Source organism: Hesperophylax consimilis, chromosome 25 (genome assembly GCF_061612785.1).
Source record: "Hesperophylax consimilis isolate HC1 chromosome 25, BYU_Hcon_1.0, whole genome shotgun sequence".
NCBI classification, from domain to species: domain Eukaryota; kingdom Metazoa; phylum Arthropoda; class Insecta; order Trichoptera; family Limnephilidae; genus Hesperophylax; species Hesperophylax consimilis.
The window spans coordinates 26,872,888-26,885,641 of NC_142860.1; the positions used below are offsets into that span (position 1 = coordinate 26,872,888).

Sequence of the window (12,754 nt, forward strand, 5' to 3'; positions counted from 1 at the left end):
TTAAGGAAGCACCCGAGTCTAACAAACCGCAAAACTCCTTATTTAATACAGTAAAACAGGCATAAGGACGATTATCCTTTGGTTGTTCCAACTTTCGAGGCAGGCCATTACCTTCGAAGTCAGGAACAACTTCAGAAGAATTCACCAAGGGCAGCCAACCAGAACAGACATCATTCCGCTGATCAGACGGAAGACGCTGCGCAGATCGACTGCTTCTTAGTTTTTTGACTTGTTCGAGTTTAAATATATATATTTTTATATATTTCATCAAATGAAGGTAATAAAAATAATTCCAATAATAAAAATAAATTTTTACTCTGGTTTCCCTTCAATAACGAATAAATCTTTCGCCTTTTACTAAAGATTTCTGTGGAGGGGAGCACTCAAATGAGTCTATAAACCAATTTTTATTATATTAAATTGGTTTATAGACTCATTTGAGTGCTCCCCTCCACGGAAATCTTTAGTAAAAGGCGAAAGATTTATTCGTTATTGAAGGGAAACCAGAGTAAAAATTTATTTTTATTATTGGAATTATTTTTATTACCTTCATTTGATGAAGCAGAAGAATTTCTTTCATTAAATTTACGTTTCCAGCATCTCTCAGAACTGTGCCCTGGTTTGTTACAAACAGAACAAGATACTGTGGTTGTGGTGTTTTGATTATTATTATTATTTGAATTAAAATTCTTGTTACATAAGTTTTTCTCATTACTACGCACAACTCTTTCCGGACAAAATTTATAATAATGACCAGGTTTGTTACAATTATTACATTTCGGTACAAATGTCGATTTACATATTGAACTTGAATCATTAATATCCCGTGATTTGATCGATTTATGTATGTTACTTTCATCCTTGACTGACAGTCTCTCAAAGTCAGTACAAAAACGTTCCAGTTCATCAATATCACCCACATGAACTGTCACTAAAAGTTTAGCATATTCCGTTAAAATAGCTTCCTTTGCAATCTCTAACAATTCATCCTGCGGTATAGGATTATATAACTTCAAATTTGCTATTTTGAGATCTAAAAAGAAGTCGGAGACCAATTGATTATTTTTTTGCTTCACGGAGTAAATAAATTTACGCGTTTGTAACTGTGCATCGCGAGGTTGATATCTACTAATTAATGCACACTTCAATTTTGGCCACGAAAGAGTTTCCGTGTAAATTGTACGAAACCATAACAAAGCTGTTCCCTCTAGAATATCCGGAAAACATCGTATCAGATCCTCATTTGATATCAAACGTATTCTACTAAGTTCTTCGACTCTGTCAATAAACACTTTCACATCAGTTTTCCCGTCAAATTTTAGATCCCAATTAATCAGGCCTTTACATTTTGAGAATTCACGTGAAGCGTTACAATTTACACGAAATACTTTAGTCGCAGAAGTACCTGGATCACTACATTTATCAGACAACGCAGGGTCTTCTGAAGATTGATCGTAACATTGTTTAGCATCACGTTTTTCCCTCACCGATTTATTGAACATTATTGCCTGTTCACGCATTCCAGATAAAGTCAGTAAAGGCACAATGTTTCGGTCCGTTAATTTTCCAGCTAATTGCACTTTCGTATGCGTATTAATCTTTTTAATCGTTTTAAACTCCATTTTTTTTCTACTTTAACAAATTACGCAAGCAAAACTAGTTCTTTTACATCTGTCAAACTAAATCACCATAGAAAACTGCACTTTCACTTCCTAATGTTGCCACTCTATCGAACAGAAACTGCAAAATATTATTCGCAAGTTCCAAAGTGTCAACTTAATAATCCGTTTCAACAGACCAGTATGATTCAAGATTTCATATCACATTGTTACCAACATAAAAGCAAACTTCTACCTTCGAATACGAATGTCACAATAATCGCAAAATTAACACTTAGCATATGAGGAATGTTATTCGCACATTTTAGAATTACCGCAATTATCGCAAACAAAATTACATGTTAATAAATATTTGATTGATCGATGGATTGCTACAGATCGCAGATCGCCAAACACAACAAGACAAAATAAACCCAATCCATGAATGCCAATCCGAACCAGAACACGTTGGTGCGCCATTGTTAACGCCGAAGTTAACATTTGGCGTGAATTTATCTTGAGCGCCACCTGTTTTTTTGTTTGAGTAAGGGAAACAGGAAACCATTGATGGAATTTCAGGGTTTAAGTGGACAACGAGTGCTGGCATTCATAGGTTAGGTTATTGTAATAAGAAGATAAATTTATGAGTGTAAATTATATAGATATAATTTAAAGATATGAGTCGCACAAAGTATAGAGAAGTGTTATACATCCTAATTTAGCTTTGGGCAAGAAGTTAATACGTTACTCGGGCATTTCAAGTCTTGAAATTATTGCGAACTGCGCCTTCCAGGTACGATGTCATCTTGTCAAAATAATTATACCGCTCGGGCGAGCGATGGCTTCAAATGGATTCTCCTTGTGAATCCATTTCATCGGTAAGCAGGTAGCAATTATGAATATTATCTGAGGTTCCAGAATTAGCGGAGGGTAGGCAAATTTACATCTTACTTGAGGATTTGAAGTGTGGCTTTGTATTGCCAATCCATTGGTCTTATTAGAGTTATCCTCGCCGGGATATTTAGATTGCCATTTTAATCCATCTGCCTTTTGTAAGTTGAAAATGGCGATCAGGCTGTGATCCGTCGTTTTTATGATTCCACGGTGCTCCAAGCCGTTGAACCAAAAGATAAAGAATGACCGCTTCCTTCCTTCCGATTCCAATCTTGCCACCTTGAAGAAAAGTGTTGCCAGGCGCATCCCACACAGTTCCTTTTATGTGGGGAAGGAGAAGTTCTTACTTTGTTACGATTATATACGTAACAGTAGTACAGAGCGAAACAGAGTTATAAATGCGAATGTTGTAGGTCAATCGCTCTCTTACATCTCAACTGTCAGTTAGTTAAGACATATTCGTAAACATGTAATCGGTGTAATAAACGCAATAATCCATCTTGGAGTGTTATTGAAAGACTAATATGATCATACTGCACAACACATAAATAACCATATAACAGTGGCGCAGCCATATAGAGGATAAAAAACAAATGTTCCAAAAAGCGGATTACGGAAATGTCAAGAATTAGCAGAATAACAGTGGTAGAATAACAATATTGTGACAATGTTTCGACGCGGTAAGGGCCATCTAAAATTCCACACACGGATTCCAGGTGTCGAAGAAGAATATGAACTGCATAGAAAGCGTGCGGATTCTACATATTCAACACCTAAAAGCTTGAATAACGGCTGAATCTCACGAAAAGTTTAAGACAGGACTGGGCAGGACTAACTACACGTAACGGCGTGGAGTTTAAAGGTTATGGACAAAGACATTATCATAATCTGGTTGCAAAATCTAAAACACAAAATTCACACATGGATTGCAAACAAAGGCATTATATACTTCAAACAGATAACTCTATTATAACAATACACTTCACGCCTGCAGTTTATTTGTTCTTCCAATTTATTTCTTTTGTTTAATTTCCTTTCTATTTCACTCATTTCTTTTCTTCCATTCATTTCGTTTTTTCTAGTTAATTTTTTTTAAATTTTCTATTTATCTCTTTAAAATGATTAATTTATTTTTCTTCTCATTTCCTTTAAGTTATTCAAATTAGATTAAATTTCTGCCACCTCGGAACAGACTTAACCCTCAATGAGGTGGTTTATACAAAATAAGTTTTTATCTGGATTAATAAATAAAAATAAAAATGTAACAAAATTAATCGTTATTTAATTCATAATAAAGCATTGTTTTCTTTGATTTGTCCATTATTCATTTTATGGTTATAATCAGTTGCGGCGCGTGACTTTTGGGTGCACTAGAGTGCTAATATTAACAAAAAATACCGATTCTGAATATAATTTTTATTTCTATATTTTTACTTGTAGTTAGATATGTTGATATGAGTATTTGAGATGATTTGTGATTGTCTTTTTAGGTTTATCGATTGTTTTAACTCACATCGTAGTTTCCCCTTTCATTTTAGAATATTTTGTTAAATTCAAAGCTCTTTAATTGAATGTAATGCAACTGAAACAACTAGCGCGACCGCATGCCATTTTAACGTTTTTGTTAAAGTGTTGTAAAAAGTTGTAAATGTGCAAGTAGGAAATCATTTCTGATAAAACAATGTACTGGAATTCCTTACTAAAGAATAAAACAAATCTCCACACAAAATGCACTAACCACAGGACGATCAGCGCACAGATGACGTACCACTCGGATTGCGATTTGGCGGACTAAACAATATATTATTCAAACATGTAGAATTAATTTAACCAACGAACATAAAAAATACCAGTATTTATGTTTGAATGTGTATGTTGAGAAAATTAAAAAAAAAATGACTCTGTTTAGTATTGAAACAGTTTTGTTTAATACCTACCATTTTTCCCATCATATACCTACTATCCATTTCTTTCCCTCAAAACAGCCTTACCCACACTGGAAAGAATAAAATGATTTTGTTGCACTGTAAATTGTCGCAAGTACAACATTCGTATTTGTGTCGTGTGGCAAAAAGGTGCAATCGTCGTGTCCTCGTCGTATATTCACAAGCATTGTGCTCTGTTTGCAAATATCAAAATCATATCAAAGATTATCTCGTTTTGGAGGAAATTTCACCCTGTGAACAGTGCAAGTTCGTCGAGAGCCTTATTGCCGGGATTCATGGGAATTCAAGGTAGGCTGTTCCTTCATTCCACATTTCCCGTGATTTTCAAACCAAACTGAATGAGCTTTATACGGTCGTATTCTTGTGGATTTGATTTAAGTTCATTTCCGTGTAATAGAACACGGTACAGACTCAAATTATTCATTATTGTAGACTCCTGTTCTCAAGTAAATTAGTACTGAGTGATAAAACACACCAGTGATCTCAAACATTGCATACGGTATTAAACTGACTTTGAGGATTTTACTAGTGTGTTGACGATACTAGTCCGATGTATTGCTGATATTCTAGAATATACTGTTTGACTTAATGTGTCTCACTGTCATTTCCGTAATAAAATGTTATCATTTGTTGATTATTTTGTGAAATTAGAACTAGTATCATTGACGCAGTTTAAATTAGTGCCGGCATTCGCAGTACCTATTATTTGGCGCCGAAATGCCAAAGATCTGCTCCATCTCGGGGATGCTGTGTGGAGTGTCTTTTAAGGAAAGGAAGGAGAGGCAGATATTTATTTATTTATTTTATTTATTATTATTACATTTATTACATACAAGATATACAAATATAAAAGGAAGCTTTGACTGTCCAACTAGGAAATTTCCCGTTTTAGGACAGTCAAATTGGCAGGTTGCGTGTACATAATTCCAGGTAGGTACATGTAAAATATAAAATAAAATTAAAATATAACATATTAATGTAAGAAAGAAAATATTTTTTTAGGAAAATACAATTTAGCAGTAATAAACAATAAAATCCAGATAGGTACATGTAAAATATAAAATAAAAATATAATATATCAATGTAAGAAAGAAAAATAAAAAAAATATTTTTCAGGTAAATACAAAATACAAAATCGAGGAAATCAACTCAGAGTACGTTTTTTAATAATTTTTCGGAATCTGTCCCACCTAAGTCTAATAACCATTTAGTAATTTTAGTACCGAAGGCTGATAATTCACATAGTTTAAATTGAGAGGGGATTTTGTTGTATATTTTTGGTCCCAGGTATGAGAAAACTTTTTGATAAGCCGCAGTATTGCTAGTTGGAATAGAAAGGTCGTTTCTGCTCTTACTTCTGGTGTGATGATTATGATCGACTGTTATCGTTTTGTTTTTATTTTTGTGGACGCAGATTGTTATTTTTTTTATGTAACACTGTCGAACATCAAGCACATTAAACTCCTTGAAGAGAGCGTCGCTCGAGTATCTGAAGGGTTTCTTCATAATGACGCGTAGAATGGATTTCTGTGCCTTCAGTAGCGGGTATAATATTGTTAATCCTGTTCCACCCCATCCAATGCAACCGTAGGTTATGACGGAGTTACAGAGCCCGTAGTATATTTTTTTAATGTCTTGAGTTTTTATAATTTCCCGCAATGCTATAAATATATAAATAAGCTTGCGCACTTTATTAGCTGTGTTTTCAATTTGTTGTTTCCATTTAAGATGGTTATCCAATATTATACCTAAATATTTAATAGATTTAACACATTCAAGGGTTTCGCATTTACAAGTATGGTTATTATTTCCAAGGCTACACTTAATATTATGTACTGTGAGGTGATGAGGTGTTTTGGGTTGACCTGCAAGGGTAGCGCTAAATGTGAGATATTTTGTTTTTTGTATGTTTAGTGTAAGCAAATTACTGTCCAGCCACTGTTTTACTCTGTTTATACCTGTGTTCGCAAGGTGGTGTGTTTCTTTCTAATCATCTCCTTCAAACAAAATAACTGTATCGTCAGCGAACGTGATAATTTTGCCACCAATGTGTTGGTTACAAAGTTAGTTTATGTATATAATAAAGAGAAGGGGCCCAAGTGTACTTCCTTGTGGTACCGCAAAAGTGTATTTTAGTGAAGTGCTAATAGCCTCGTTAATTCTGGTTTGTTGAAATCTATTAGATATATAACTTTCTATCCATTGAAAAGCTTTTCCTTTTATTCCTATATTTCTAAGTCTCTGTAAAAGAATTTTATGAGATATTGTGTCAAATGCCTTGGCCAGGTTCAGGAAAAGGGCAATAGTTTTCTTGCCACGGTTCATATTCCCTGCAATAGTTTCAGTGAGACATGGGAAGGAAAAGGGTAAGAGGGGTGGGTAGGAATTTGAGGGGTCAGTGTGTCCAAGAGTGATAGACCTATGAATCATCCCTTCCACTGCGGTGCATTCTTTAGGTCGAGAGAGTTCAGCTGGAGAAGTTAAAGTGTCTCCTTCAATTGGTCTCTCCTAATCGAGCAGACGCTTCCGCAGACAAGACCTGGACCATCCTAAGCCCACGAGTCCGGGCATTCAGTTACCAAATTTAGTTTGCCACTTTGGGTGACCTATGGCAGAGGTTATCCAACAAATGGTTTCCGTGACCAAATACTCGGAAATCTCCATCGACCAAGAAATTTTGTAAATACCCCATCGCTAGAGTGAACTGTAATATACAATGCAGCATTGATATTATTTACCATAATATATATATTTTTTAAAACACACAAAACAATATACCTACGCTGGTAACATAATATTATAATAAAGTTAATAATATATGTATATATATTTAAAAAAAAAATAAAATTATTTAATAAATGTTTACATGTTACATTTTTTGACATTTTTTTTAACTACCATACTAGGCTAATGCCCGTGTTGTGGTAGTTATACATGAAATAATAATAAAAATAACATAAAAGAACTAAAAAATACTATTTTATAGAAAAATAAGTATGCAAGTATGAAATAATAATAAAAATAACATAAAAGAACTAAAAAACACTATTTTATAGAAACATAAGTATGCAAGTATGTATCATACATGAAATAAAACTAAAAACAAATATATTAAAATTAAAAGTAAACTGAAAAATAAAGAAAAAGTATATGTATATTTAAAAAGATAAAAATAAAAATTAAAAATATTAAACATTAAGATTAAAATATAAACATAATTAAAATAGATTTTTTAATGCATATAATTGTTTGTGTGCATGTTTATTTTTCGTAGGTATTATCTATAAGACAACATGTTTATGTTCAACACTTAATTTTAATTTTCGTGATATGAGACGAGTTGGACAGAAGTTTTTATAATTAATTTTTTTATTGTGTTAGGAACTCATATAATCTTTAAAGAAAAGTCGTCCCCTTTCAAATATCCATTGATGTACACGGGCAGTCAATATGGATATAGAATTACTTGACTTTAAGTCGGTACTCAATGCATTGTATATTTTAGGCGCGATGAACCAGAACTGCCGCTGAGCGAATGAGGTTTTAGTTTGTGGAACCACGCAACCCAGGTTTGATGAAAAGCGGGTGTGAGCTTGATGTTGTGGAGCCACCAGTAGCTTATTTAGTACAGTAGTATGTAACAAATGCTTACCTTAGTAAATAATTGTTGTATATCTAAGACCCTGATTTTAGCAAAGAGTTCATTAGAGGGATGGGTAGGTTGGCATTTAAATATAATTCTCAAAATTAGGTTTTGAACTGTAATAATAGGATTCATAATGGATTCAGCACAACCACCCCATCCCACTATACCATGTGTTGCTATAGATTGGAAAAGGGCAAAATATACGCTTCTTAATGTTTGTAAATCAAGGATGGACCGAAGGAAGCAGAATACATGGCAGAGTTTACGAAGTTTGTTTACTGTGTCACTGATATGGGCTTCCCACCGTAGTTGGTTGTCCATGATTATTCCTAAATATTTAACTGCATTTGATGATTTAAGGGTAGAACACGTGCAATTTATATAAGGTGTGATTTCGTGAGTTTGTAAATTGAGTGAACACGAGTGAATGATAGGTTTAGGGCAGTTGTTGGGTATATTATGTTTGCGGATGGAAAATGTCATATATTGTGTTTTGTCGATGTTAAGTGTGAGGAGGTTTGTGTCCAGCCAATGTTTTACTTTTAGTAGACCATTATTAGCTTTGTTAGTGACTGATTCCCATGTTACATCTTCGAATATTAGAACAGTGTCATCGGCAAATCATAATATTTTACCTCCAATATTCATGGCACATAGTGAGTTTATGTATACAAGAAATAACATTGGTCCTAGTATACTGCCAAAGTACACCAAAAGACACAGGTAATTTTTCGCTTATATGTGTTTTGTCAGAGTGGATGAGAGTTTGTTGTGTTCGGTTCAATAGATAGTTTTCAAACCATGTATAATAGTATATAAAGTGAAAAAGTATTAAGTAGAGAATAGCTAAAAAAAGTATAAGAATAACTCTAAAAAGTATGTCTTTTAATTTAATAATTTTGTTTAATCGTATATTATTATAAAATAAAAATAAAATGATAAAATAATAATAATATTTACAGCGTATATGTACGAGACAATATACTGTCCGTACAATAACTGTAGATACGAAGGTGGCTGGGTATACTTGTCAGCGTTTTCAGTCTTGGTAGATGTTGTAGAGGTTTTGTGGTGGAGTTTAAAGCCACGATCAGAGAGGAATTTATAAAACACTTGAAAATATTTCTTGAGACTTTGGAGACTTGGAGATGGTTTTTCAGGAGAGAGGATTCCCTCTCAGAGGTAGCTGTTGAACTAACTTTGTATGGAATTCGGTTCTCTATTTATAGAACGTTTTCAAATCGAACCCTCTCGGAGGCGTTCCATCCTCTTTCGTGAGGAGTAAAATGGTTAGGTATTTTTCCTCTCTGCAATTATCTTGTTGAGAGGAAAGTTATATTTTAATATGATACCTTTTACCAAGTCAGTTCAATCTACCAAAACCATCTCCCGCAGTCCCGTTTATTTATTTTATAAATAATTATACAAACTTTCATATTGGGTTTGAAGTTAAATATCTTTGGTTTGAACATTTCCCAAAGAGTAACAAATATATTAAGATATAATTATTCATGTTATTGTATTAGTATATAATCATTTCTTGATGTTGATATTTATTTCGTAGTTATATCTTGCATCATTTTCCCGTAAATCGAGTCTGATGATATCACAATTAATCACATTTGAATCTGTTATCAGTGTTTGATAAGAAATTCAAGGTGATATGCTGGGCTGTGATTGGTTGGAGACGGCGGCCATCATGGAATTCCATCCGGGGAGTAGTGGAGGGGGTCCTACGTAAATACTGAGTCGGCTTCCTAGCCGCGGTCATTTCGTGGGTTGCTGGCTCCGAGTGAGGTGGTGGATGGTTATTTTCAGATGTGTTTCAGGTTCTGCTATTATATTGCTATGTAATTATCTTGATTAATCACATATAGCACATCATTTGATTTAGTAATTGTGATGTAAAGATTTCCAATTGTGTCGGCGACACGGTATCAAACGGTTTCGGGGTCTGAGTGTTTTTGTGATTTTGGCGTAAATATGAATTCTCTTGAAATATTCTGGAGGTCTGGATACGTATGATACAGTATAAATAGAAATAGTACAAATAGAATTATTTGCCGATAATGCCAAACAGTACAAACCCATAAATAACCTAAATGATTGTATCAAATTACAGGATGATATAAATAAAGTTTGTACTGGACACCTACTCCAGTGACTTTGACTGTAAAATGCCTGTTTCCTCTCGGGGTTACCTTGGGGAAGGATTTGCAATGAAACCCAACTGCACGAAAGTCGTCGGACAACTGATACATCTGTAGCCAAGCTCGTTGTCGCGGGCATTTGTCCTTTGCTTCGAAGGTTTTTGTCGCAGACATTTCTTGTTGTTGTGCTCTTTGTAGTAGGAAAGGTTGGAAACTGGCTCTACTACTCTATGTGGATTCGCTGCGTTATCTGTGTCGTTAGTGTGGGTGAGTGAAGTTTGTTTTGGAATGTCAGCATGAAGTGTAAAGACACTATAAACTCACAGATCACTCTGGTTTCGTGCTACCATTTGAATAACGGATCACTTGTAAGGTATTTTTTTAGTTCGGTTTAAGTTTTGGCACTGTTATCAATAAAAAAATTGTGGATAGAACTTCAACTGTACTTTTCGATGTGTGTCCATAGACAATCCAAATCTACCCACCCTATTATCTTTGTGGATTCATTATTCACTCCTGGAAACATTGACCAACAGATTTATAACCACTGTTATGACGCTATGTCACAACATCCAATGATAACGGGATTTTGCATTAATAGCAGTATAATGGTCAGCATTGTCTTTGACAATCTTTGTTTTTTTAAATGATAGCAACACCGAGAGGCAAGAAGAACGAAGTTTAATGTTTCCGGCCACTCTAGAACGGATTCACGGGCAGGCGAAGTGAATCCGCTGCATACAGTCAACTAGTTAAATAAAATGTCATTTTAATCTGACGGATTTCAACCAAAGAAGTGCGAGTGTTGTGTACTTATTATGAGTTGTGCTTATTCTAAATGTCAAATCAATAGCACGAATGTTATATTTACGGCGAGAAGCCGATCTCGATTAATGGCGTGAAGAAAAGCATCGGAAGAAAAGCATTGCCAAAACACGAGCCGCCGGAAAAGCTAACGGCTTTAAATACATATGGGTGCGGAACGGCAGTATTCTGGCGAAGAGAAACGATCTCTCTCGGGTTTTCACCATTCGCCGTGAGGGAGACCTTCAAAAGATAATCACACATGATCAGCCAAACATGTGACTACAAACATGTTACTGCTGTCTTCGGTATCCGTTTTCTCAGGGCCCGTTCCCACTTCCGTTTTAAAAACGGAGGCGGGTCCCGTTTTAAAAACGGATGCCCTAGTAGCTGTAGTGGATGTATGGAGCTGTTCACACTTGTCCGACACGATTTGAAAACGGATCCGACATTTTTTGTCGGATGGATCGCCAGCGCAGCGCGTCCGTTTTCAAATCGTGTCGGAACACGCTCGCTCATAGTGTTGTATGAAGCTCTTCACACTTGTCGTCTAGTCGTTCCGGCAGAGTCCCCGCCACACCCGACCCCTCCCCGTAAGTAAATAAATCAAAACTACAATAATGGATAAGGAAATAAATCCCGAAAATTTAATACCACTGGTCGAAGAAAGAGTATAGTAATATTTTATTTTTAACTAAATAAAAACAAAACACTGGTGTACACAACTTTTGAATATCAAAAATTTATATTTTAATTTACTAAAGTTTACTTTTTTTAAAATTTTAAAGCTTTAATGAGATGCACGATGCACGGAAGAGCGTATTAGTTTAATAAACACATAATAAAAAATATTTGAGTTGTTATTGTTTTCTTCTAAAATATCGATAGCCTTTCTTCAGGAAAAATGCACTCTCTCAATTTTGTATTTTGATATGTTAAGCTCTCTGAAACTCATTCCAGTAGATGGTTAAAGGAAGTGATAGACATTCTCTTAAGCCATTAAGCGCCCTTGAGGTGATTTTCTCACGGTGAAAACGGCGCTATATAAATAATCCAATCATTATTATTCTAAAATAATTAAAGAACTTTAGTTCATCACTTCTCAACTCACCAATTAACACTTGGAAAATTCCTACAGAAAATCATTCAGCTATGATTGGGTGTATCCAAAATTTTCTTTTCACTTTTTTCCTTCTTTTTAATAAGTACCACATGACAACAAGAGCTTCATCGTCGTCCATTGCGCACCATTACTGAAGAATGAGCAAATAACATGTTTTGGTTGAATCGACAATTATTTTTTTTCGTAGAGTATGGTCCGTTTTTAAAACGGATCCGTTTTTAAAACGGAAGTGTGAACAGGGCCATTGGCCATCCGTTTTTAAAACGGGACCCGCCTCCGATTTGAAAACGGAAGTGGGAACGGGCCCTCACAGTATTCTGTATCCTGTAATTTGTTTCTTTCAAAGCTACTTTATATTTTTGTTTACCGCGCAATATCCCTATAACTTCAAAACCAATACCATGTTTCTCACATATTCATTCACATTCTAAAATGTCAACATATTTCACATTCCTTGATCCAATAAGTAGTCTATGTTTTTTATGTAATTTCAAAGCCTCATATGCCCTGAATAATGTATCACTCATGCGATTGTGGAATATGTCAAACGGCACTCCTACTCTGGTGAAATGATCTCATCATCATCTTTATCC

General features: G+C 34.7%; 2 non-coding genes across 2 annotated transcripts; one reads left to right on the forward strand and one right to left on the reverse strand.

Annotated features, from left to right (window-relative positions):
- Nucleotides 1–312: 312 nt before the first annotated feature.
- On the forward strand, nucleotides 313–432 carry LOC149411753 (U5 spliceosomal RNA). Its single transcript, XR_016304855.1, has one exon. It is a non-coding gene; the product is annotated as a U5 spliceosomal RNA (small nuclear RNA).
- On the reverse strand, nucleotides 395–512 carry LOC149411754 (U5 spliceosomal RNA). Its single transcript, XR_016304858.1, has one exon. It is a non-coding gene; the product is annotated as a U5 spliceosomal RNA (small nuclear RNA).
- Between the last annotated feature and the right edge of the window lie 12,242 nt (nucleotides 513–12,754).